At 39.6% G+C, this 23719-nt stretch overlaps 1 protein-coding gene and 1 long non-coding RNA gene across 9 annotated transcripts in view; both read right to left on the bottom strand.

Moving 5' to 3' along the window:
* Positions 1-10406, bottom strand: part of PPARA (peroxisome proliferator activated receptor alpha) — a 35986-nt gene extending 25580 nt beyond the window's left edge. Inside the window, exons 1-4 of one of the 5 annotated variants that reach the window (XM_042834922.1) lie at positions 10287-10406; positions 7527-7627; positions 5657-5724; positions 4798-4896 (exon numbers count right to left, since the gene is read on the bottom strand). The gene's annotated coding sequence lies outside the window, so the exon portion shown is untranslated. Of the gene's footprint in view, positions 1-4797; positions 4897-5656; positions 5725-7526; positions 7628-9009; positions 9618-10286 lie in introns of those variants that run through there. The other 4 variants (XM_042834925.1, XM_042834924.1, XM_042834923.1 and 1 more) reach the window with 4 other exon arrangements.
* A 681-nt stretch (positions 10407-11087) lies between these two features.
* LOC122169103 lies at positions 11088-23484 on the bottom strand. Of its 4 annotated transcripts, XR_006171471.1 has the most exons (6): positions 23113-23484; positions 18276-18387; positions 18122-18193; positions 17558-17704; positions 13712-13825; positions 11088-12852 (listed from the first exon to the last, which is right to left on the bottom strand). It is a non-coding gene; the product is annotated as an uncharacterized LOC122169103 (long non-coding RNA). The 4 variants fall into 4 exon arrangements; XR_006171468.1 differs by lacking the exon at positions 23113-23484 and having other exon boundaries at positions 18276-18424; XR_006171469.1 differs by lacking the exon at positions 23113-23484 and having other exon boundaries at positions 17558-17670; positions 18276-18424.
* Positions 23485-23719: the final 235 nt, after the last annotated feature.

Raw genomic sequence — 23719 nt, 5'->3', positions numbered from 1 at the left:
GTCTTTAGGATTCATGTATACGTACAGATGTCTTAAAATGCATTTCTGCAGACTCGCGTGTAAGAATTAATTTTGGTTTATCTCCACAGAGCCTTACATGTGCTATATATGTTGGTATGTGTTGTTAATAATTCCCTTTAGGCAGGATTGGTAATAATGTACTCTTAGGACTAAGAATTCTCAGTGTGTTGTGAATAGAAATATCTGCCTTCAGTTTAAATTTAAAGTGAATTTAAAATGAAGGCTGAGAAACTGTTTTGTGATATCCCTGTATGACATCATCTTTGCTGATTATTCAAGACAGCAAAGAAATTGTTCCTATAACAAAAAAACTTCAGCTGACTATAACCTAATATCAGGCTTGACATTCTGCAACACAGTCTAAAATATTTTAAGGATACCAAGTAGTTTTGAGTTACCTGCCAATGAGATTTCTGAAGTTTTACATAACTTCATGAGTTCAAGCAATGAGATAAAATCTTGGCAGTATTAAGTTGTGACAGTATAAAAATGTGGAAGGTAATATTCATATTGACACTTTTTTTTTTTACTGTCAGTAGCACTGAAACACTGGGAAAAGGGCAACTGTTGTAAGAAATAAAAAGCTTAGATCTCTACTGATTATCTTTCAAAGTCATAATATTTTCATGCCATTGTCACCCTACATCATCCTATCGTTTCTCCCTATCTTTCCTTTTCTCACCATACCTCTCCCCATACAACATCTCTGAACTACTGACTGGACAAACAGTGTGCATGTGCTGCAGCTGGTTCAGAGCTGCATGTTGCAACTGGCTCAACACTGCTCCTGTGCCAACTGGCAATTGACAGGCCAAACAGTACAGATAATTTTCAAATTCATATTGCATCATTTCCTCAGTGGGGTCAATAACACATTTTCCTTTCTTCTTTCCAGCTTCCAACTTTTATAGAAGTTCTACTATTTCAAAGCCTTTGCAACCACCACTCATTTGTCAGATTGTGGTTTTGAAGACTTGTAGGTTCAAAGCTATTGGCAGAGGAAGGCAGACTCTAATGCATATTTCCGAATTTCTGAAGTAACTAGACTAAAAGATATGAGAAAATAATCCTGAAGATGGTTATTAACATAGCACTTTAGAAGCATAATTCTTCTGATATTTTACTCCCCTCTAAAAAAAAAATAATTATATATATATATATATATATAACAGTTTGCTTTCAGTGTTAGTTTTACATTCACTAATATCTGTAGAGCACAGAAACTGTACACAGAAGCTGTGTGATGGATGCTTGAAGTTATGACAGTAACTGAAGTATTCTACACTTCCACAGGGCCCTTCACTCCTAATCACATACTCTTTAAGACAATTGGCTGTCCTTGAAATAGTGTAAAATAATCACATTGGCTATGGACTTCTGACTTGTAGGCAAAAATAGTAGTTCTTAGAGGGATTGTAATAACAGTAACAATGCAGTTACTGTTACAAACAAAACAGTAGCAAATAAAGCAAAGAGCTATTGTTTTGAAACAATACTTAATAACCAAAAATGGATTGGAAAATTGGATTCTCTAGCATATTGTTTCAAGACTATTCCTTTTATCTTTAAGATAACACACAGCTTTGACTGAATCTTACCTGTTCTTCAACCACAACCTGAGACTTGCTGTGTCCCCTTTTTAGGGCACCTGTCAGACACAGCTTCCTCACCTGGTGAACTCCCCAGTTTTGCTATCTCTGATTTCATCATACAGGCCCTATCCTGAAAAATCAAAATGAAAAACCTACAACTTTGCATCTGTATGTGTAACTAGAGTAGCTCTCCTACAGATGCTTACAGATACATTCCTTTGAAATGTACCTCTTTAAAAGGAAGCCTCATCTACAGCTTAAAGTTCCATCCCGGTTCCTTGTTCTGGTTCAGGAAATACGCCTAGTTACTTCGACATGTAATGCTGCAGTTTCTGATTTAGGTATCAGCAACACTAAAAAAGTCTTTTTGCCTCAAGTAAATCTTCTTTTCAGCCTCCATCACTCTCCCCATCCCCAAATCTCAGATTTCAGTTTTTGGCCTTACACCAGCACGCTTAGATTCAATGCTCTTTCAGCTGTCTTAGCCTTCTCTTTCATAAGCCATGTTAACCCACCCTCAAAACACCTCCTTCATCTGCTTGAGTCCTCCAGTCTTCTATCTCAGCTCCTGTAGTATCTGCACAGCTGCACTCTTCTCACCATCTGCAACCGCCTGCATGATTCGTTATCAAACATAACAGACCATGATTATTTGCTAGTTGAAAAGCTTCAGTGAAATTTACATCTGTTTCTGGAAGAGATTCAAGAAGTCTGAATTTGCTTTCTTAGAGGAGAAGAACATTACTGTCTGTTTTCTGTGGTTTTATTTCACTGATTAACTTCACTCCCCTGCCCAAACATCTAGCAAGATATATCTGATAATCTAATTTCAACTTAGTAAGACTGTTATCCAATAGAAGAGACTGACCTTCATATAAAATATTACAGATTGAATCCCCTTCTTCTTTTGAAAGTTCATGGAGAAATCCCAGTGAGTTAGCTTTCATGCTTTTCTACCAGTAGGCAAACTCTAATGTCTTCTATACACAGCATCTGAGGCTGGTTTATTTATTCTTCAGGGTATTGATTTTACTCACTCCTTCAAAGAATTTTTACAGGCTTTCATCACTCAGTGACTACATTTAAATTTAAAACAAAAACCAAAACCAACCAACCAAAAAAAAAAAAAAACCCTGCTAAAAATAAACTAAATTTGATTTAATGGCATGCCACAACTCAGAGCACCTAGAGTGCAATTCTTACATTTCAGTTTTGTTCCAGTAATTTAGAAATTCCTGCCATAAGAAGTTTTTCTTCACAATCATTTATCACAGAAACAAAGCCTACAGTGAATTAATATTGCAGTCTGAAGTCCTGTCAGTGGGTATGAATGCAATGGATCTACATTTTTTGGCAAATGGACATCAAGCACTTGTACTTCCAGGCTACTGACAAGTCAGATAGAGGATATAGTTGGTTCACATGACTTCACAGTTCTAAATCAGGTCACTCGCAACAGTACAGAGATCACAAGCCTCTCACTCCTGCGTGATCAAAAACGTCAGAATACAACCAATTATTTTCCTAACATCTAAGCTCTCCATTTGCCCTTTGCAAGACATAAAGGCTATCTACCTACTGGTTTAACAGCACTGTATTTAGTGCAGCGTCACCACTACTGCCTGCCTGTCATTCCACCACTCTCCTTTTTTTTTTTTCAGTAAGGAAACAACTACATTACAGAAAGGTGGAACAAAAACCATCAGACTATTGAAACGATCAGGATAAAAAAATCTTGTTCATGAAGTCATATATATACTTTCATTACTTTGCAATGTACTTTGTGAGACATTTCAGCTGACTGATCAAACTTTGAATAATCAGCTATAGGGATACAGCATTTACAGCAGAGTCAAACAGAAGTTCGGTGCTGCAAAATAAAGTTGCATTAAGGTTTGGCCAGCTTAAGTAATCTAATAGCTCCTTGACATCAAAAGAATACCCCTGCCATTGCTCCCTGACACTGTCCCCACCTCCCCTCTCCATTTCCAGCCTGCCCTTGTGTTGGATCTCACACTCATCTGATTTCCCTGCCCACAAGTATGGCAGTAAATAAAACAAAGTCAAGAGTACAGGCTAGAGCCACACTGTTAGTACTCTCTTTGACACCATTTTGGCCCACCTCAGCTTGGTGTTCTCCCAGATAAATGCTCAGGCAGGGTTAAGGGGACAGCAGAGACCAAATAGTGAACTGTTCTCCACTGGCAATTCAGAGGCAGCCACTCTGGTTTGGGAGGAAGCCCAAGCTAGAGTGCAACCTTTCCACTTAGCTCTGGATCCAGAGAACAGTCCCTGTCATATTTTATTACCTAGTATAGACACAGCCTCAGTGAAACAATTTGGCTCCAGTAAAACATAAAAAACATAACATGGGAAAAATGTAAATAGACAGAGATAGCTGAACAGACTCACTAAAGGGCAGCAATGAGGAGGGACAGAACCACAGAGCCGACAGCAAAGGAGAGAAGCACAAGTGGGAGCATGACTGATCTTCAACAGCAATTGCCAGATCAGCTCAAGCCATGCCGTGCAATCGCACTTCTTGCTGCAGGGCTCTCAGGAACAACAGAAAGGGAACATCCCATTCTATTCTTTGTTTCCATACACACGTATGCCAGGTAGAAAAGAAATAAAATGATTGATAGCAGCAAAATAAGCAATTCTATATTCTTAAAGGATAACTGCTATTGAAGAATTCTCACAGAATTTATCACAGAGTTTATAACCTCAAGAAAATGCAATTCGCTGAAACCTTAGAATTATGGCAGAAGGCTGAAAATCAGGTGCCCCAAACACACATGTAACAGCTCAACATTTAGCAGCTGTTTGAAAACATTGGCCTGCTTATGTACAGGCACTGTACATCTCTATGGAAGCACAGTACATCAGAAGTGCAGCTGCTGCCTTTTTCAGAAGCAGCATCCAGTGCTAAAAACTACTCTCATCTCACAGCTACCTGTTTTGTGAAGCTAATACTTGACTTATTTCTAGTTTGTCTGGCCTGCATCTGTCTCTTGCTCTGATGAGAACAAATAATTAAATAAAATAATAAAAATTATTTTCAGGCATAAATGTACTACATGTAATATGTACATGTAATATGAGCTACATGTAATGTGAGCATACACACTAAACCATTTTCAAATTTCAGACATGTACAGCTTAATAATATAAGTATACTCACAGAGCAAAATTCTCTGTAGTAAGGCTGTCAGAATCAACAAGGGACAGAACACCCCTCTTTGTATGGCTCTCTTCTAGTGAAACTGCATCCACACAGCATCTTGCATTGATAAAAAAAAAAAATAAATAAAAAAAAAATCCACCCAAAAAAAACCCCAGTAACACAGCACACTGATTCCAAACTATACGTATCGACAGACTAAAAATGATTTGAAGATCCACTTTCAACCTTTGCCAACTATACTGACCAAATGTCAGTATCCAATATTCTGTGCGTAATTATACCAGTTATTTTTTCAAATTATTCTTAGAACTACTAACCTCCACGACAAATCTAGTTCCAGCCTCCATCAGAAACATGATGTTTACATTGGCAATGAGTAGTTCCTGCTATCCTCCCCTGAAAACTGCCAACAATCCCACAATATTCACTATGAACTGTGGGCTGAGATTTCGTTTTATTTTCACATGAGTGGGTAAATTTGTAGACTGTTGTAATGGAACATTCACCAGCCCCATGGCAAAGAATGCCACCAAGCACTGTCTGACAATAAACCAGGAATCTCTAAATCAGCCTCTTTTGACAAAGCACTCACCGTCTCCACATTACCACCCTCAAATCCAAGTGGTTTTATTCTATATTTTTCATTCTAATTACGCTGGGAAACATTTTTCATAGGTGTTGAATGAAGATGTGAGAAGGTTTTGTTTTCTTTTCCATGAGCCCATAATGTTACTCTAATGCCACGTGCTTAGTAACATTCTTGCTGAATCTGTAACTAACAGGCAACTAAGAAGCATCAACAGTAATAGAAATCCTCACTTTCAAAGAGAATTTATTAATAGACAAAAGTTCTTACCATCTGGACACTCACATTCTGGTTTAAGTTCAGTGATTTCTTCTGTGAAATTGTTTTATCAGTCATTTCTGGTAAACAATTAAAATAAAACAGGCATGTAGCAGTCCATGTGTTTAAAAAAATGAATTACAATACAACTATACATGAAGATTTAGAACTTTCTCAGACAGTGTCACCGTGCTAGATATGTAGATATATCCAACAAGAAGTAAACCCTCTTTCAAAGCCTTAATAGAATAGTTTCAAATGACTTTTTTTTTTTTTTTTTTTTTTTAAATCTAAATAACATTAGGGCAGATAGTGATAGCATTATTTCATGCAAAACACACCAAACTCTAAGCTACTCTAAGCTACTCGCAACACTAAATGCTCTCAGCTCTAATGTATATATATTTTGTTTGTTTGTTTGTTTTTTACACATTTAGATGAATAATTCATTCAGCCACCTATTCACCAAACACCAGCTCTGATTCTCTTTTACATACTTACCAACAAACTGGACTACAGAGATATGAAAATACAAAATAGAAAAATATTGGACTAATTTGTTTTCATATGCATTACAGCTGGCTGGAACCTTACAACTTCAGCAGCTGCTAAAAGCCAAGAAAAGACTCTCAGTTTCTCATGGCAGATGCTTTTTTTTTTTTTTTTTTTTTTTTTTTTTTTTTTTTTTTTTTTTTTTTAACCCAAGATTCTTCTGCTATTAGGAAAGTTTAATAATAATTAATCTTTCCATTTATAAGTAGATTTAAACAACTTAAATAGGGAGTTTGGTGGCCCTGCATGTGGCAGGGGGTCTGGAGATTCATGATCCATAAGGTCCCTTCCAACCCTGGCCATTCTGTGATTCTGTGAAAACCAAATATTATTGTGCGTCAGCAGTTCTAGAGAGGGACAGTTAACCTGCCAAATGCTTGCAAATATATCTCATGCTGTCAGTATTTCCACAGGTATGAGATAACTTGAATCTAAAATGATACATTTAGTGAATATAATACAGCAGAATGAACTATCCTCTTTGCTGGTTCTCATCTTTCAAATTGCAAAGTACCAACAAGTTTCCACAGCATGCATGTAGAGCACTTTAAAACACATCGAAGAAACACATTGATGTAACAAGCCTAAATCAGGATTAAAAAACTGCTGAATAGTATTTTATAATTTGTAATAATCTGTGCATAGAGAGCCCTTCATTGGATACAGATTATACTTCACAGATATTTCAAACACATATGCAAGGCACTTATAAATAAATACTGTTTCATAAGCAGAAACCATTAGAACTGGTATGAGGAAGCCGGATCACAATTGGCAACACCTCAATGCCACATGCAATCTGGTCAGACAGCAATCTTCCTATATCCATATAAAGTTTGACAAACATGCCAAATATCACACTTTTCAAGGCAGAGCGATTTTCACTTTACTTTGAGTCTAGTGCTGATTTAGAGCCTAAGCTTACAGGATAAGTACTTTTTCACACAGTGACCATTCAGCGCTCTCCTTCAAAGACTTGTTCAATATTTAACCTTACAGGCCTGGTCCTGAGAAATACTGAACACTCTTAAATACTTCTAAAAATATTAAGAACTCAGAATTCTTCTGCATAAAACCTTTACACACTTCCTTCTATGTAGAAGTTGAACACAGAGAACAGACACCACAGCATAAGGAAATCTTGCTTATTCTGTTCTCCATGACCTGCCCTTTATCAACTGTTTGCACAACTTATTCAGATTTCTTTCTTGGTCAATTGACTATTTTTACATCAATTACTCCTTACAGATATACTACCCCAAATGTTTTTTTCCTCTCTAGTAGTTTGGGAACGTTGCCAAAGTAGTTCTCAGCCCCCATATTCACTTACCACTTCACGCAGCATCTGGCAAGGTTGAAACAGAAGCTGCTTTCCATAATCTGTTCCCTTTCCATTTCACGTGCACATTGGTGATAGCAAGTGGCTCTTCACTAAAAAAAACAAACAAACAAACAAAAAACAAAAAAAAACCTGCTGATATTCTATTAAAAAAAAAAAAACTCAACAAAATTTCTGAAAGCTTACTAATCTAATTTTATGTTGATAGTACGTAACATAATGGCTTTTTCTTATTCTTAAAGTCCCTTCAGGAAAAAAAAAAAAAAAAAAAACAAGCAAACAAACAAAAAAACCCAACAGCTACCAACAAACACTTATTTCACTTGGGTGAATACTAATTTTTTTAAAATGACTGAGGCTAATAATACATGCCTAATTTTACATGAAGAATACACTGACATCTAGCTAACTAGGGTCTATGACTGGTACATCCCAACAGCATTCAGATTTTTTTTTTCCTCCATACTAAAAGTAAATAACTAATTAAAAGCACTCAAGATCACTTCACTGAAAGCCTTCTGGTATTTTTACTATGTACTGTAAAACAAAATACTTCTACTCATAAGGAGCATCCTCACAAATGTCCAAGTGTTTATGTGGACAAACGGTTAAGGTTTTTGAGGAACACACACATGCATCCCACAAGATGTCTTTGCAATTGGCCTTTCAGCTACCAATCACACCCCAAAGGGAGAGATTTTATTGTAACATGTATATAGTTACAACCATTAAAGGAGAAAAAAAAAATAAAAAAGGCTGCACATACATAGCTATAAAAATAAATTATAGTTTGATTAAATTGGCTCCATTCAGCTCAAAACCACAAATTAAACCATTAAGGAGATTTTGCAAGTGATGCCAGATTTGATTAAAAATGTTAAAATTCCAAAATGCTGCAAGAAAATGTTTTCATTTATAATAGATACAAATTCAGCATTATTTATTTTTCCAGACAATTATGGCATTCTCCTGTTCCTGGACATATCTCGTAACAGATATTCCAGTTGCAAGAGCGACAAGTCATAGCGCAGATCTCAGCAGGTAAGTTAAAACATTTCAAACAGGAGGCTAAAAAACTAATAATAATAATAATAATAATAATAATAATAATAATAATAGGGTGTTATTTGCAAATTTGAAGAAAGAGCTTCTTCAAAACACTGAGAATAAAAAAATATATGCATTCCCCTCTTTGATCAATTCAGGCAAACAGTGAGCACTATAATCCATTTTCCAGAACAAGATGAATACCCTGGGCCACCCATCCTACTGTGCTGTGCTGTGATGTTTTCTCCCCTGAAGTTTTTATAACACTCAACATAAACTATTAAAAACAACTGAAATGCAGCCTCTATTCCATGGTTTAAACCTCCTAATTCCCTTTGAAAGCACTACAGTTTGGAGGGGCATGCACAGGAAATTAAGATATTGAACAAACAAACAAGGAAACAAGAACAACAAAAAAATCCAGTACCCTGAACTGCAGGTGAGAAAAATGCCAGGACACGTGGGATTATACGAGACAACAGAACTCTCTAAGCCACCTGACTGTGCAGGATGAGAGTCAATGCAGGGCATCAGCAGACTGATAAGTACTTTTTTTGGCCTATGTCAAGCGCTCCTTCCAAAGATGGGAAAAGCAAGAGGGTGTGCTATTGACGCGGTTGTACAAACCTCTGATAAGGTCTGCGCGTGCACTGAAACTATGCACTGTGCTATGTAAAAACCATAAAGTTGCCACAAAAAGCTACTAAGAGCCCAGGGCTGCTGGCTGGGCAGCTCATGCCAGTGAGCAAAAGCTGGTTTAGCTTCGAGCAGCGTGTGACCACATCACATGTACCACCGCCACCCTCAGTCCCAGCACTCCACCAGGTATCCTCAGCATTAAGACAGCGATTCAAAATATATCAAGGGAGCATTTTTACGGTTTCCCGCTTTACTACCTGCGAAGACCGCGCGAATTTCAGCCAAATAATTAATGCGAGATGCTAACAGGAAAGTCTGCAGGTGTCCTACAGCCCTGCAGGGGACGCCGGAACCAGGTCCTCCTAACCACGGACCCTTCCAACTCGAGCCACCCCGACTGCTCTCCAGCACCGGCCGTGTCCGCACAGCCCCTAACGCTGCCCCCTGCCTCCACCCCAGCCCCACTCAGGGCCGGCCCTCGCTCGTCCCTCAGCTCCCGGCACCCACAGCATCTCCTCGCCAGCAGCTCCCCGCCTCGGCTAGCGGGACGCGGCGTACAACAGGGCAAAGCACAAGGAGAGTAGACGGGAGAGGGAAGGCCACGCCATCGGCAGCACCAGAACCGGCCCGCGCCCCCGCCCCGCGCCCTAGACCCCCCCAGCCCGGCCGGGGGCTGCCCCCGGGCAGCGCCGCGCGTTCCTTCCGCCCGCAGGCACAGCCGGCCAGGCTGGGGCCAACGGCGTCGCGTCCCCCACCCACACCCGCCCTCCCGGTGCCGCGGGCCCGCCGGCCTCCCGGCGCGAGCAGCCCCCGGCGGCAGCAGCCCCCCGAGCTCGGGGACACAGTACCCCACTCCTGCGCCTGGCTGAGCGGCTCCGGGCGGCGGTGACAGGTACCGGAAGTGAGGTCGCGGCACACACCCCCCGCCATGGCCACCCGCCATTGGCTCGGCGGGCGGGCGTAGGGCGAGTGCCGGCGGCGCCGGGTGCCTCCTCGCCCCCTTCTTCCCTTCTCTCACCGCCATTCCGCTTCCATTCCCGTCTGTTCGCCCGCGCCGGTACTCACCGCTGTCGAGAGAGAGAAGGCGAGACCGAGACTCTGAAACTTTCAGTCAAGGGCGGAGAAAGGCCCGCGGTGCGGAGAGACGGAACGGCCCGGCGCGAAGGCGGCCGTGTGGGGACAAAGTCTGCGCTCGCAGCCCTCTTATCCGCCCGCCCGAGCTATTTGTGGCAGGGGCCGGGCGCTCACGTGAAGGCGCGGCGCTCAGGCGGCACGAGGGGGGCGAGTGACCGGTGCCCTCCCGCCTGGCGGTGCCCACACGGGGGGCTGCCCTCACCTCGTCCTTCGTTAGCACGGCCCCCCGAGCTCTTTCTTGCCTAATAGAGCACGAAGGGGTCTTAGCGTGCCGTGGGGAAGAACTGCTTTGGGACTGTTCCCTGAGGGCCTTGGCAGTGTCTTGGGGCAGCATGAGTAGGGCCCGAGGACATGGCTATGAGGAACTTTGTTCTGTTCTGGAAGTAAAGGCAACATCTACCGTGTAAAATCCCTATTCTTCACTAAAAAACAGCATGGACCTGAAAAGTCTTTCACAAAGCTTTGTTTATTTCTTTAATCTCTTAAATCCTCTCAAGGTAACCCAAAACACAAATGCTGTGGTTTTATAAAGGAGTCAGCCTTCCCCCTCCCCCCTCATTACTTCTCCTTGACTGCTTCATGAATACTACATTTCTTCATTATCCTCATAATTGTTGTGGTTATCACTACAAAAAAAAAAAAAAAAACCAAAAAAAAACAAAAAAAACAAAAAAAACAAAAAAAACAAAAACAAACCACCAAATATATATGTATATGTATCAGTAGCTTGCTTTTTGTAATTGTATAATTGCTCTGTTAATTTCATATTCTTGCTCAGTACTGTCTGGAGTAGTCAATGGAGAAAACACAACCTGTTTCATGTGCTTCCAAAGGGAAGATCATTTACGTATATTGAGCATACACTCATGGCTTCTGCTTATTTTTATTCCTACAGCTCAGAAAATAGAAACACAGGACCAGAAGGGAAAGAAAGACAGCTCTGCCCTGGAGCCTCAGCTGTATTACAGCAAGCACCATCTTCAGTTTCATACATTTCTCAGCCTCTAGGTTAAGCACATGGATCTGTATGCTGGAGCACTCACTGCAGAAACAGCAATGATAGAGCTTGTAGCACAACCAGAGAACACGCTTCAGTGAAAGCTAATCAACAGCAGCTGCTAACAGCAGAAAACCAAAGCTAAGGAAAGCTGACATTACAGTAGTTGAAGGCCTTTTCAAATGTGTTCTGGAGGCAGCCCAACTTCTCAACCAGTTGTGCTCAAGCCAGGCCAACACCCAATGCTGCAAGAATTAGCTGGTTTAGAAAGTTAATACCTGATTTTAACACCTTCATATTTCCACATGATCTGTATGTAAGGGAGCTCAGATGATAACGAGACAGTAAGAGATATTATCTGGGGAGATCAGCTTTTCATTGTTTGCTTTTGCTCAGTTGTTGTTGCTGGTTTTTTTTTTCTTCCTTTTTTCATTTGTTTCCCTGAAAATATAACCAGTTAAGATGAGCTTCTGTACAATTACAACTATATTTTGTTTTGATTTGAGTTAATTATCAGCTCCTAAAAATATTATTCTTTGCCCTCTTTTAAGGAAGCTACTCAAATTTACCTAGCTTTAGATGGTTTGTTCACATGCATACTTCTTCTGCTAGTAAAATAAAATTTAAAAAATAGAAAAATAATAAAAAACAAACAAACAAACAAACAAAAAACCCCACAAAAACTATACTTCCAGGCTTTTGCCTTTTGAATTTATGGATTTTAGAGATTTGCCACAGCCAGGGCTTTGCTTTTGCAGTGAGAAGCGTCCCAGGTTGTTTAGGCTTTGCCCTAGCTCTTGAGCTTAGCTGTATTTCCTGAGGACTAAGAGATATTTCGTGTGTGTTTTACTGGGTTGCACATTAATGTGGTCCCACACTGAGTAAAAACTTTAAAATGTTTATCGGAATTTAAAATAATTTGTGGGCCATTTCCTGTTGACAAGCCATGGGTTCCCCCTCCTACGCTCTCTGATAGTCAAGCTTGCAGCAGCCTCTGTCTGTAGCAGTCAGTGAAGAGTACCATGTAGCCCAAGACCCCTCCACTGGAAGTGTTTTCTTTTCCATAAAATGTGTTTTGTCCATAAAAATGGCTGGTGTTGCAGGATGTATCTGCAGTACATCCATCTCGCATTTCAAACATTTGTGCAGGGGACTTTGCTGATTTCTTTAGTACTGAAAGTGATTCTGCATGCAGCTTCCTGATACGGTTGCATAAATTTGTATCACAATTCAAATCTTAATGACAATAAGTATCTGAAACATCCATTAGCTGTTCAAATGTGCAAGCTTTTAGAAATCTGAAATTAGATTATTTACCAGGCTTTTAGATGGAATAAGCTATAATTACTGTTGCATTCTATTAATGTGCAATAACAATATTGGTGTTGCTCAATGGATTGACAGTTGTGAAACAAGCAGTCAGACTTGTGCAGTGGCTGATTTTCCATCTTTTCAGCATCTAGCTGGTTTTGTCAGAGGTCTCCATCACACGTAGTCTTTCTGTAATAAAATGTTTTCATTTGCAAAACAAGAATGTCTTCCTGGCTGTTAAACAACAGGCAGGGAGTCTTGCAGCATCTATGTGGAAGAAGGTGAGCGAATCCAGTCAGACCATGGATCACAACTTTGGGAATGGGATCAGCAAAGGCTCGCTGTGCCTTTGCCAGCTCCTCTAGCTCCTGGTGACATGCAGGAAGTGGGCTGCCCCTGCACTCAAATATTTGCTGTGGTTTCTCTTGCTTATCCAGTGATAGGAATTTTAACAGACAATGTGTCTCAGTTCTGCTGTGTCATCATGAAAGACTTTCTTAACAAGGTCACTACAAGCCATAAAGTGGGGCCTTTCCATTAGACATTTATCTGAACAGAAACTGCAGCCCCAAACAGCACATACAGTGTTTCATAAGCTGGAAAAGCACACAAGTTCCTTTTCTCTTTCTGTGGCTAATGATTTAATGATGAGCTACTGTTCACTCACTGAAAATTATTTCAGTTTAACTGTATTACTCTTCTTAAAGGAAAAGAGGTGGACAGACTTTCACAGGAGAGCAATCTTTACAAACAGAAGTCACTAACAGAAGTATATAAAAACTTTTGAGTGTAATTTAAGACTTTTGTGCATAATTTTGTGCAGGCTGAATCCTGCCCACTTGTGATCTGTCAGAGTAACGTGAAGCCAAAAGTCCTGAGTGATAATAAATGGAAGATGACAACATGAGTTATATCAGTTAAATACATGGCTTACGTACATATGCAATATGCAAATTATTCTTAAAGGACTGGTTCTCTCTCCAAATCAACCCACCTACACAAGCGAACTGGTGAAACAGAGGCAAATGTGAGATGAGCCCATCCTTACCTTTCTTGCTGTCCCACTGCAGAAGTTTCACAGAAAGGTCTGTGCTGGGATTAACTGCTGTTTTAGGGCAGGCTGTCTTTGAGGGCTGGTTGGCTTTAGATGCAGGTCTCTGGGCTGTATAAGAGTAAACTTCTAAGAGTGGTAAATGAACACATTCTAAGATAAATCATCTCAAGCACACCTGCCTCATTTTAATATGACAAGTCCTGGACAGAACCAGAGAGCAGGTTACAGGCTTACACAAGCCCAATTTTCCACAAAACTCTCTAGATATTGGATTATTTTTTAAACTAAGTAAGGTTTACTTTTCCTACAAAATAAGAGATGAAAGTTGATAGCTATATTTAACTATATTTAATTTTCATTACAGATGTTTAAGATGCTGTTCCACTTGATGCAGACTGTGGACCAAGACAGTCATTTCTAAGATATTTTCTATCCAACTTTGAAAGTGAATTTACTCATTACTTCTTACTTACTAGTGAAATAGTTCATTGTTTGTCAGAACTTCAAGACCAAATGCTCCAGATGTCAGTACATCTCTTCCTGTCTCCTGTCTGAACAGTTGTATTTAAGATGCTGCTGCTCAAAACTTACCATTTAACCCTTCTTGGCCCAAAGTGTTTAGAATTTCTCTAATAAACAATATCCTTTTCATGCTGATGCTTTCATAATTACTATTGGCTGGCTGTTGTTATTGAAAAAAATTGAAAGAATTGTGGATTTACATTTTGCTTAATGAGATAGTTCCCCCAATATTATTACTGCAACTCATTCATTTCTCCATTTTAATAAAAAAGTGATTTTTTTTTGTTTGTTTGTTTGTTTTTAAGAAAAACTGTTGTTGGTGAGCAAATGCCTTTCTTACAGTAACAAATGATTCATACATTATGGGTAAATGAAAGGGGAAGCCCTGTCCAAGATCTTCCAGAGGGGAAGCCCACTCCTGACCCTTCTGTAACATGTCAAACAACCATCGGGGAAAGTATTAGATTGAAAATAGTTTACAAGAGCAAGCAAGTACTCTTAACAATCATCTGTTTGGTTCTTTCCTAAATACGCTCTACCTCTCATCCAAATGTCTTCCTCCCCCATTGTAAGATTCCTTTCCTGTGCATTTTGGTTTCACTTGGCATTCTATTACCAGATTCAGCAGGATTTAGCAGACTGAATAGTATTTAAATGTTTCCCGCTTCAAAGACAGCATTTTTCCTATCCAGGCCTTTCACTTCCCTGCTTTTGCCCTGTTGGCTCAGCAAATTCTCTGCTGCTTCTTCTTCCCCAGTCTGCATTTCATATTTGGTGTCTCATTTGTCACACTGAGGTTCTCCTCTTGGGCGACATCTTTAAACCTCTCTGTCAACAGCACCATCACTGTGATTCATGTCTTATTCATTCTTTACTATTGCAACATATTTTTTGCCCTTCGTTCTTCCCACTCTTCAGTTAAAGCTATCCTTTACTCTCAAGCCTCTTTAGTATTTGGAACTGTTCTGTACTCCTTTCTGGTGGCTGCTTCCAACAACCAACCCTTCTTTCCTCTAATACCTCTAATGCCCTGTGCTCTGCCTACTGTTCTTTAATAATCATGCTAAAATCCACCATGTTCCTGAAGATCAATACAGAACACTGAAGCAAGAAAAAATGCATGGTGGATCATGTTTCTTAATACAATTAGCAGCTTATGTTAGGTTCTCTTTAAGACTTGTACTGTGTCCATTTAAATACCCATGCAGTGCATGCGTATGTCCTTGCATGCTTAGATTAGCACACACTACAAATGGTAAGTTCTTCCAGCATACTTTGATCAATACTTATTTATTCTTGTCTGGCTTTAGTTGTAGCCTTAATCTAAGCTTCAGTAGTTTATGCGCCTTTTCTCATGTATTATGCAGAGTTTAGGAAGGAATTACCATGTATATGTCAGCTTCCTGTGATCTCAGCTCTTTGCAGCCCAGACACAGAAATCAAAACTACAGTTGGAAATGATGTTTGCCTTCATACTAGGGATTACACTTCAGCCCGCGTTCTTCATGCACCAAAGGTATAAGTACATTAATTTAGCAAGCAGATGCAGTGATTTTAAAAGTTATGTTTCTGCTGGAGCACCCAAGCAGAGTCAGCGTGAGTCATGTGCACTCATATTTGTTTTCCTGCAAAGTCCAGTGGTTTGGCTTAAGCTGCTTTTGAAGGTGAGTTTAAAGTTAAGCGTTGGGTTTTGACCTTTTTTTTATTTTTAAGGCAATTAAAGGGAAAGTACAGGTTGCATGCTGCTTTGAGAGTGGCAGATTGGCAGCACATGGAAAGAGCAAGTTGAAAACAAACTGGGAGTTACTAGGACTTTGTATCCACACTTTTGCACTGCTCCAAGAGCCTTAAAGCAAGTGGTTTCTTTTTCTAGTTGCTTTTGCAAGCCTAAATACAGTCTTCGAAAACACCTAATTTTATTTTTTTTCTCAACCTGGAGAAAGATATTTCTGTCAGTGTAGGTTTTCAAGTACATCATATCAAGTAGAAATTTTGAGTTTGGGTGCTAGGGTGTGTAAATCTGATACTTATTCAAAGCAATTAGCTGAGTAACTATTCTGCTTAAATTGTTTTCCTACCCTGTTTTCCAGGCCATGACTAACTCTCACTGTGCTACACCCATTTTTTCCAGCTTTCATGACTGATACTTTGAGCACATGCTAGAACAACCTTTTATGAAGAACGATCACATGTTTCATTTTTGGGCTCTTTACTCAATTATTACGTATCCGCAGATCAGATTTTTAAGTAAAAGAAGCTTGCAGTTGGGCTGATCCTTTTCAGGTGCCGCTTTTATCTTCACACTTCAACTGGCCATGACCTCGTTGAGGTATTTCTCACTGTTCTTTTTGCTTTTTTTTTTGCTTTGCTTTGTCATGTGAAAATCACGATTAACAAGTTTTTGAAAGAAAGACAGTCCAAAACTGTTTCAAATGTTTGACAAAATAATTTCCAAACAAGATGTCTTGTTTTGTGGAAGAGGCCAGATGAGATTTGAAAATGCATGCAGATTTACTGTGCCAGGACATATCAACAAGCTTATTTCTTGTTAGATGTTCAGAGCCAGCTCATCTGAGGCGAGCAGCAGAAAGGCCGTAGATTCCTGATACTGTAGACTCAGGAACGTCTCAGCACTACGTTCTCACTGTTCCCTCACTACCAGCAGTTTTTAGGGCCATTCTGTGAACCAGATTAGGAGACCTGTTCAGCTGAAAAATAACTTTTAAAAGCTGCAGGAAATAAAAATCATTTCCTGATCTAATTCCTGGCACATGCCCCATGCACTGGAGAGACCGTGTGCTGTGATGAAGAAACGCTGTCTGATTTCTTCCATCTGCAGTACCGCTGGAACCTGCCTGGCACCAAATCACAGTCAGGCCTAGGCAAAGAAGTGGAGGGGATGACAGCACTGAGTGAGCCAAAGAATCAGGAAAGAGGAAAGAGCTCATTTTCTTAGAAGGTAGCTACAGGGAATCCTGAAACAGAAGGTGATTCTCAAGTGGACGAAGAAGAGTTAAGCTAGTAAATGTCTTCAGGACAGTTGCAGGTCCCCTTTGTTTGGATATGCAAGCAGCAGCAGGAACCATGACGTTCAAACCTGCTGAATTTACGGAACACCAAAGCATCAGCTCCTTAACACTGTATTTGTCCAAACTGTAATGAACAGTTGTAAGTAAGAAGATCTTACGGAGCTGTGTTTAGCAGGAATATCTGTGTGGGAGAGGGGTGGATACCTTTGGACTTCGTTAATAATTAACTGGAGGAGTGTGCTAAAGCCTATGGAATGGATAGTATGGCAGTAAAAATACCGTGACTCACTGAAGTCTGAGGTTAGCAAACGGACAGAAGTAAACAAAATCGCGCATGACAGATCCTTCTGCAGATAGACTTGTTTCTCTTTAATGAAACTGTCTGAAATGCTTCCTTCGCTTCTGGAAAACACATGTAAATAAAGTGATTCTAAGCCTGAAAGAAGTAAAAATTGTTGCATTCAGAGCTGGATATGAATCCAAAGCTTTTCTACAACATTTGCAATATCCAGCCTATCTTCTGAACATTTTTTCTTTTCTCATAATAAACCCTATGTTAACATCTTGCCAGTTAAAAAAAAAAAAAAAAAAAAAAAAAACCACAAAGAAACCTTCTTTTCTCAGGTCACTTTGCTTGAAAGGAAGTGAAAGCCAGGATAAAAATGTGGATATGTAATTTTAAAAAGCAACAGAAGGACGTTCTGTGAGCAGCAGGCCTTTCTAGTCTGCTTTTCATTGTATGGGTGTCACTAAATGGTCAGTTTTTAACTGAATTGTTTTATAGAGCTTCCCCATTTTTTAAATTATTATTTCACCTATATCCATATAAATATTTCCTGCTATCCCTTTTTACCTCATAAACCTTGGCTTGAGGTAACAACTTGTTCCTGCACTTGGTTCCAGGAGCAGGCAGATAAAATTCCTCCTGTTTGAAAGAAAAGCAGCAAATATTCCAAAGTTGCTCTCCTACCAGCTACTCAGTGCTTGGAGGGTTTGCATGTACTTACTGGGTAGATTCCCTCTTTTGACAAACATAGCTGGAGACCTCAAATGTTCCCAAGCCAAAGGAAGCACCAGGAACAGGGCACACAAAATGACTAAGTTCTGTTCCAGAAGAACCTGAGTACAAGAAGCATGGTACAAGAGTGTTTAGAGACTTCACATAGATTTTGCATCTGTTTTAAATCATGCTACCCAACTGCAGTTCCTTTGATTACTCGGTCCATCCACGTGCACGTCTGCAAATATTTGTTAAAGAACTCAAAATATTTGCTGTTTATCCTGGGGTGTAATATTTCATATATTTGTTTAACGTCCAGGCTAGGATTTTCAAATGTATCAGCTTGCTCAATGTACCTTTAATTTATTTCTCTAGCTGCTCTAGAAAGAAAATAATTTCCTCTGTATACATACCCTATACGTCTATTCTTGAAATGTTTACATTCTAGGAGTTAACCTGTTGAAGCTGTGTAAAAGATAATGCTTCCTGTCACTCTTGCACATGTCAGCAGGTTTGTAGTCAAAAGAAAAAAAAAAAAGCCTTTGCTGCAATATACTTGCAGTGAGCACCCTGCACCGCTGGAAAGATAGGGTGAAGACAAGACACTGCTATTTTATCACGGGGTAAATGAGGCTAAGATTAATCAAGGGTGTGAGGGTGTTGACATCACTTAATTGCTTGGTAGTAGAATTACAAGTGCTGTCTCTCCACTGGAGATTTTACAGTTAGATTAGCTATTACATATTACTGTGCTCTAACACAAGGGCTTTGCTGTAAATAAAAACAAACCAAAGCCAATTAGAATGCAAAGTGAAAATAGATCTTATTTTGAAGGGCAAATGCCATAGTTTAATTTTAAGAATGGAAAATGAGTGACAGGATCACAGCACGGCAGAGGCTGGCAGGGTGCTCTGGAGGTCACCATCTCCCACCCCTGCTCAAGCAGAGTTCCTCAGGGCAGGGTGCTCAGGCCCAAATCCAGGCTGCTTCTGAAGTTCTCCTAGGATGAGGCTCCACAACTCCTCAAACCAAGGTGTCTCTGGCTCCAGAACTGTACTTTTGGTGGTTATGGCAACAGAGTGGTCCTTTAGGATTATGTCCATGTTGCCACTCAACAGTGTTGAAAACAGAAAATTCCTTTCCCTCCTGAGCTTTTTTCAGGCCCATATCCCTGTCATTTACCTTCTTTGGGCTCTAGCAATTTTCAGACCCCCAAGCAAGTAAAAATTTGACGAAGATTAACCAAGTGAGTAAAACTTTGGTTAATCTTAGTCAGATTTTCACTTATTAAGTTGGCAAAAAAGACCAGATAATTTTCTGTAGGTGCATGAGTTGGGCTGACTCATCAAGGAGACAGCAGACAGCAGAGCAGGCCCACAGGAGAAGAGATGGCCTCAGCCAGGGCAGGAGGAAGCTGGATCTTCCCTGTCGTGGCTATAAGTTGTTACATCAGTTCAGTTGTTTGTTAAACCACACCTGGGAGGAAGGTGGCAAAGGCCACTCACTGAGATGTTTAAAAGTAGATCAAGGAGTGGCTGAAATCACTGGTGGGGTTTGGTTTTCCATATGACCAAGGTTAGTTATTCCTCTTTTCTATCCGCCTTCTCTAAGCTCTTTGGCTAGGGCAGTGTTCCCCTCAGCAAGCCTCCCATTGTCCTTTCCTGCCATCTTTAAATCAGTTATTAAAGCCTTATATATTCCACACACTTTTTTTTTTTTTTTTTTTTTTTTTCTGACACATTTTTAATAGACTTTATACCAGAGTTGTTGCTCCTGTTTACCTGAGCAACCGTGGCAATTCTCTGTGACAAACATCTCATGCTGTTCAGTTCTGTAGATAGCCTACAGATAGCTTACGATTCTGAGATATTTTAACAGCTTTCATTTGCAACTAGCTGCAGAAAAGTCAAATGCCTGAATCAGTTGTTATCCTCAAAGAATACTCTGAACTACATACAGGAAAATAGATATAATTAAGTAATAACATTGAATTACCCATTTTTTAGAGGTTTGAGCCAAATCAAACTGTTCTTACTCTAAACTCATTTAATCTCTGATTAAAAATAAAAAGATTAATACAATGCTGAATTTTTTAAAAACTGCAGTTCCTAGAAGTGCACAGTTGGAACAACCACACCTTTTTTTTCCTCCTCTCTCTTATATTGACCTTTTTCACTCCAGAAATAGATGTTTTACAGCTGGTGTATATATTATGCTTATGATGTTTTCATTTAGAAAGATATCTACAGATGTTAAATTAATCTAGGCAGATTTTATTTACCCTTGAGACTTAGCTACAGTGTTTTCTCTTGGAAAGTATTCACGTTTTATTTGGCTCCATGGTTCATGAAAATCTGGCAGTCTCTGCACAAATTATGGCTGATCTCATGCTTTTTCTCAGACATCCTCTCATGTACCTACATATGAAAGATGTGTATAGTACTACCTGAGGATGTACTTTAGAATCTGTTTTGAATTTGGTTGCTAATTCAGTGGCCCTGCTTTTTCCTTCTGAAAGCAATTTTTAGTTCATTCATTCATTCAAATGGGACTGAGCCTAGCAATTCTGCTCTCTAAGTAGCCTCCTGGTAGAGCTACTCCATACTGAAGAGATAAACCAGATCTTCAGATATAAGTTTGGCAATACAAAGGTATCTGTGTGTTTATATACAAAGAGAATCTGTCTGTTTGCAGCTCTCTGATCATGTTTGGCTGGACTCTATACTTCTCCAATGTGAAACACCAGGCTGTACCCAGAGCAGCCTGTACTGGATATGAGGCTTCTGATAAGCTCCTGGATACCAAAGATTATTGAGTAAATGTGTTTGATACTGCAGTACACTGTATTATGTTGCTTTTTCCATTACTGATCACAAGTCATCAAAGGGCTACTAGAAAGTAGACAATTCAACCCCAAGGCTTTGGGCTTCAGCAAAATGAAATCTTACTTTTAAAAAACATTCATGTGCCTTGAAAAAAAAAATATCAGTACAGCTTTTTTTTTTTTTAATTTTTTTTTTCAGTCTGGATTAATCACTTGAAGTAATGTGCTAAATACAGTGAGCCATTCTTTTTAGGATTGCATGGATCAAGCCACAGTTCTTGGCAAGCAGATCCTTCATACCATGCATGCTGCAATCCACCATTGTTATTTTTTTTTCATGGCAGGAGAGCAGAATGATTACAGAAAGTTAAAGGATAGCTCCTCCCTGAGGATCTTATGCTATAGCAGGAGATATCACTCAGGAGGAGTGGGGGAACAAAAGGGTTGCCATAAAGGTCGTGACAAAAGCCTGATGTGGCACATGATGTTCAGATTGGGGCTCAGTTATGGGTAGCTGGTATTAAAAATGGGGAATGAACGTACTGCTGAGATGTACCAGATGCAGACATACTGTGAAAGAAAGGAAAAAAGACATTGTTGGTAGTGGAGACCTTGGAGTGGGGCCAGGAAGTAAAAAGATTCTGTAGACACTTCAGCCCTTTAGTCCCCATTAGGACTATGCAACCTATCCACCACATGCCCTGTGGGGACCTGAGCAAAATGACAAGGTTTTATCTCTTTTTTTATGGGTGTTCTGTGAGATAAAAGTCTTGCAATTATTTTTGCCTCGCTGGATTCACCAGTGTGGAAGTGATACAAACACAGAAAGTTATTGAAAAACCCAAAACAAACATAATAACAACCACAAAACCCAGGAAAATTACATTCTAGTTTTTCCCAGTATCATTACCATAAAGTATCAATGGTCAATGTGGTAAAATTATAGCATTAAATGTAATAAGAAAAAATTGCTTTTTAGGAGAAAAGATATAATACCATGTTTTGTTCACATCAGGCAGAATGCAGTCTCAGGTCTCACATGAGAAGACACTGAACATAAAGAGATTAATCAGTGTCTCTTTTTTGTTCCTCCAGCACAAATGGAAATTACATCTACCTTATGCTGACAAAAACTGCAGTAGTAGTAGTGTCCTGATGTAAGGGCACCGACATATGCTGTAACCCTATCTAGTAACTGCTCAAAGCAGTTTTGCATGTCCTCTTAAGGATGATATAGAGCTTCTCTTTTCCTGATACTCACAAGGCTGTATCTTCTGCTGCTTTTCAGAAGGTCACAACTTTTTAGTTGTGCCTCTTTCCAGATGTATTTGTAATGCTTATCTATCACACAACCTGGGTTTAACTGCAGTGTAAGAGCTGCAGCTCTTTCATGTTCTTATCTGCATTACTATTTTCCTTGCCCTGCTGCCACAGATGAGATGGCTTTTTTGCCAGGTTCATAGTACAGAAATAAAACACACTTTCTTTTCCTTACATGAATGCAGAGATGGTGATGGTATCAAGAAGCAAACTGAAAAGTTGCCTGGTAGCATAAGTGCTTCTTTCTATAACAGTACTAGATATACCAATGTGCTTCTGAAGCCAGAAAAATTCATTATTTAATAAAAGTAGTGAAAAACACACACAATATGTATTGTAGGGATCCCAGGCCTGGTGACAAACCAGGAAGTTTGATGTTTATAGTTGATACTTTAGCATGACTTTACCATTCAGCTGGCTTATATGACTATTCAGCAAGCACCATATGTAGCAAATGAAGCATAGTGCCCACCTCAATTACATTCAGATTTGCTCAAAAGCAGACAACTTTTAGCTTTAATAGAACCAGTTTCTGTCATTTAGAAGTATTTCTCCTTTCACTGACAAAAACACAAATACATGATTTCCATTAAGCTCTTTTGTTTTTTATTCCCAGTAACAAAATATTGCCTCTACAAAAAGCAAAGAATATCTGCCCTGGAAATTATTTAAAAATAAGAAAAATACATCTTATGCTTACATTACTCGCTAGCAGGAATGAAACACTGCATTCCTTCCTTGGAGGATGCTCTCAGATGCAAACAAACCAGAATCTATGCAATTTAGTCACCAAAACCACTAAAGTAAACCTTGAATCCAGTTTTAGGAAACCATGAAGTTCTATTTTATAGTGCTCTGTGAATAGTTTTGTATTCCCAGCAGTTGGCTTAAAATAGTAACAGAACAATTTGCCATCCTCAAAAAAAATCATTCGATCATAAGAAAAATATTTGCATGAAGTAAATGGACATTGAGTAACTGCGAACTTTTGTACCGGTGGCTGTGTTGCACCAAGTCCCATGACAAACAAAGGGGGGAGACCAGGAAAAAATGGACATACGTACAGCAGTTTGTACTGCTTTTCTGTTGTGTTGTGAAGAGTATCCTCCAAACAGTGACAAAGAGGCTTACCATTACTACAAATCCTAACCACACCCAAACAGAACAGTACAAGCTTGCAGACCCAATTCTTCCCTATGGCTAGTTCATTTGCCTGATACTTGGAGCTCTGTGATTTTTTGTCCTTCCATCTGAAATCATCTAGCAGAGACTTTTGTAGTGGAAAGAGTAGCAATCTGTCTTCAATA

Source organism: Centrocercus urophasianus, unplaced genomic scaffold (genome assembly GCF_019232065.1).
Source record: "Centrocercus urophasianus isolate 14NV4802_14NV808 unplaced genomic scaffold, USGS_Curo_1.0 seq_5, whole genome shotgun sequence".
NCBI classification, from domain to species: Eukaryota; Metazoa; Chordata; class Aves; order Galliformes; family Phasianidae; genus Centrocercus; species Centrocercus urophasianus.
The sequence above is the reverse complement of the archived record's forward strand: the minus strand, read 5'-3'. Positions and strand labels throughout refer to the sequence as shown.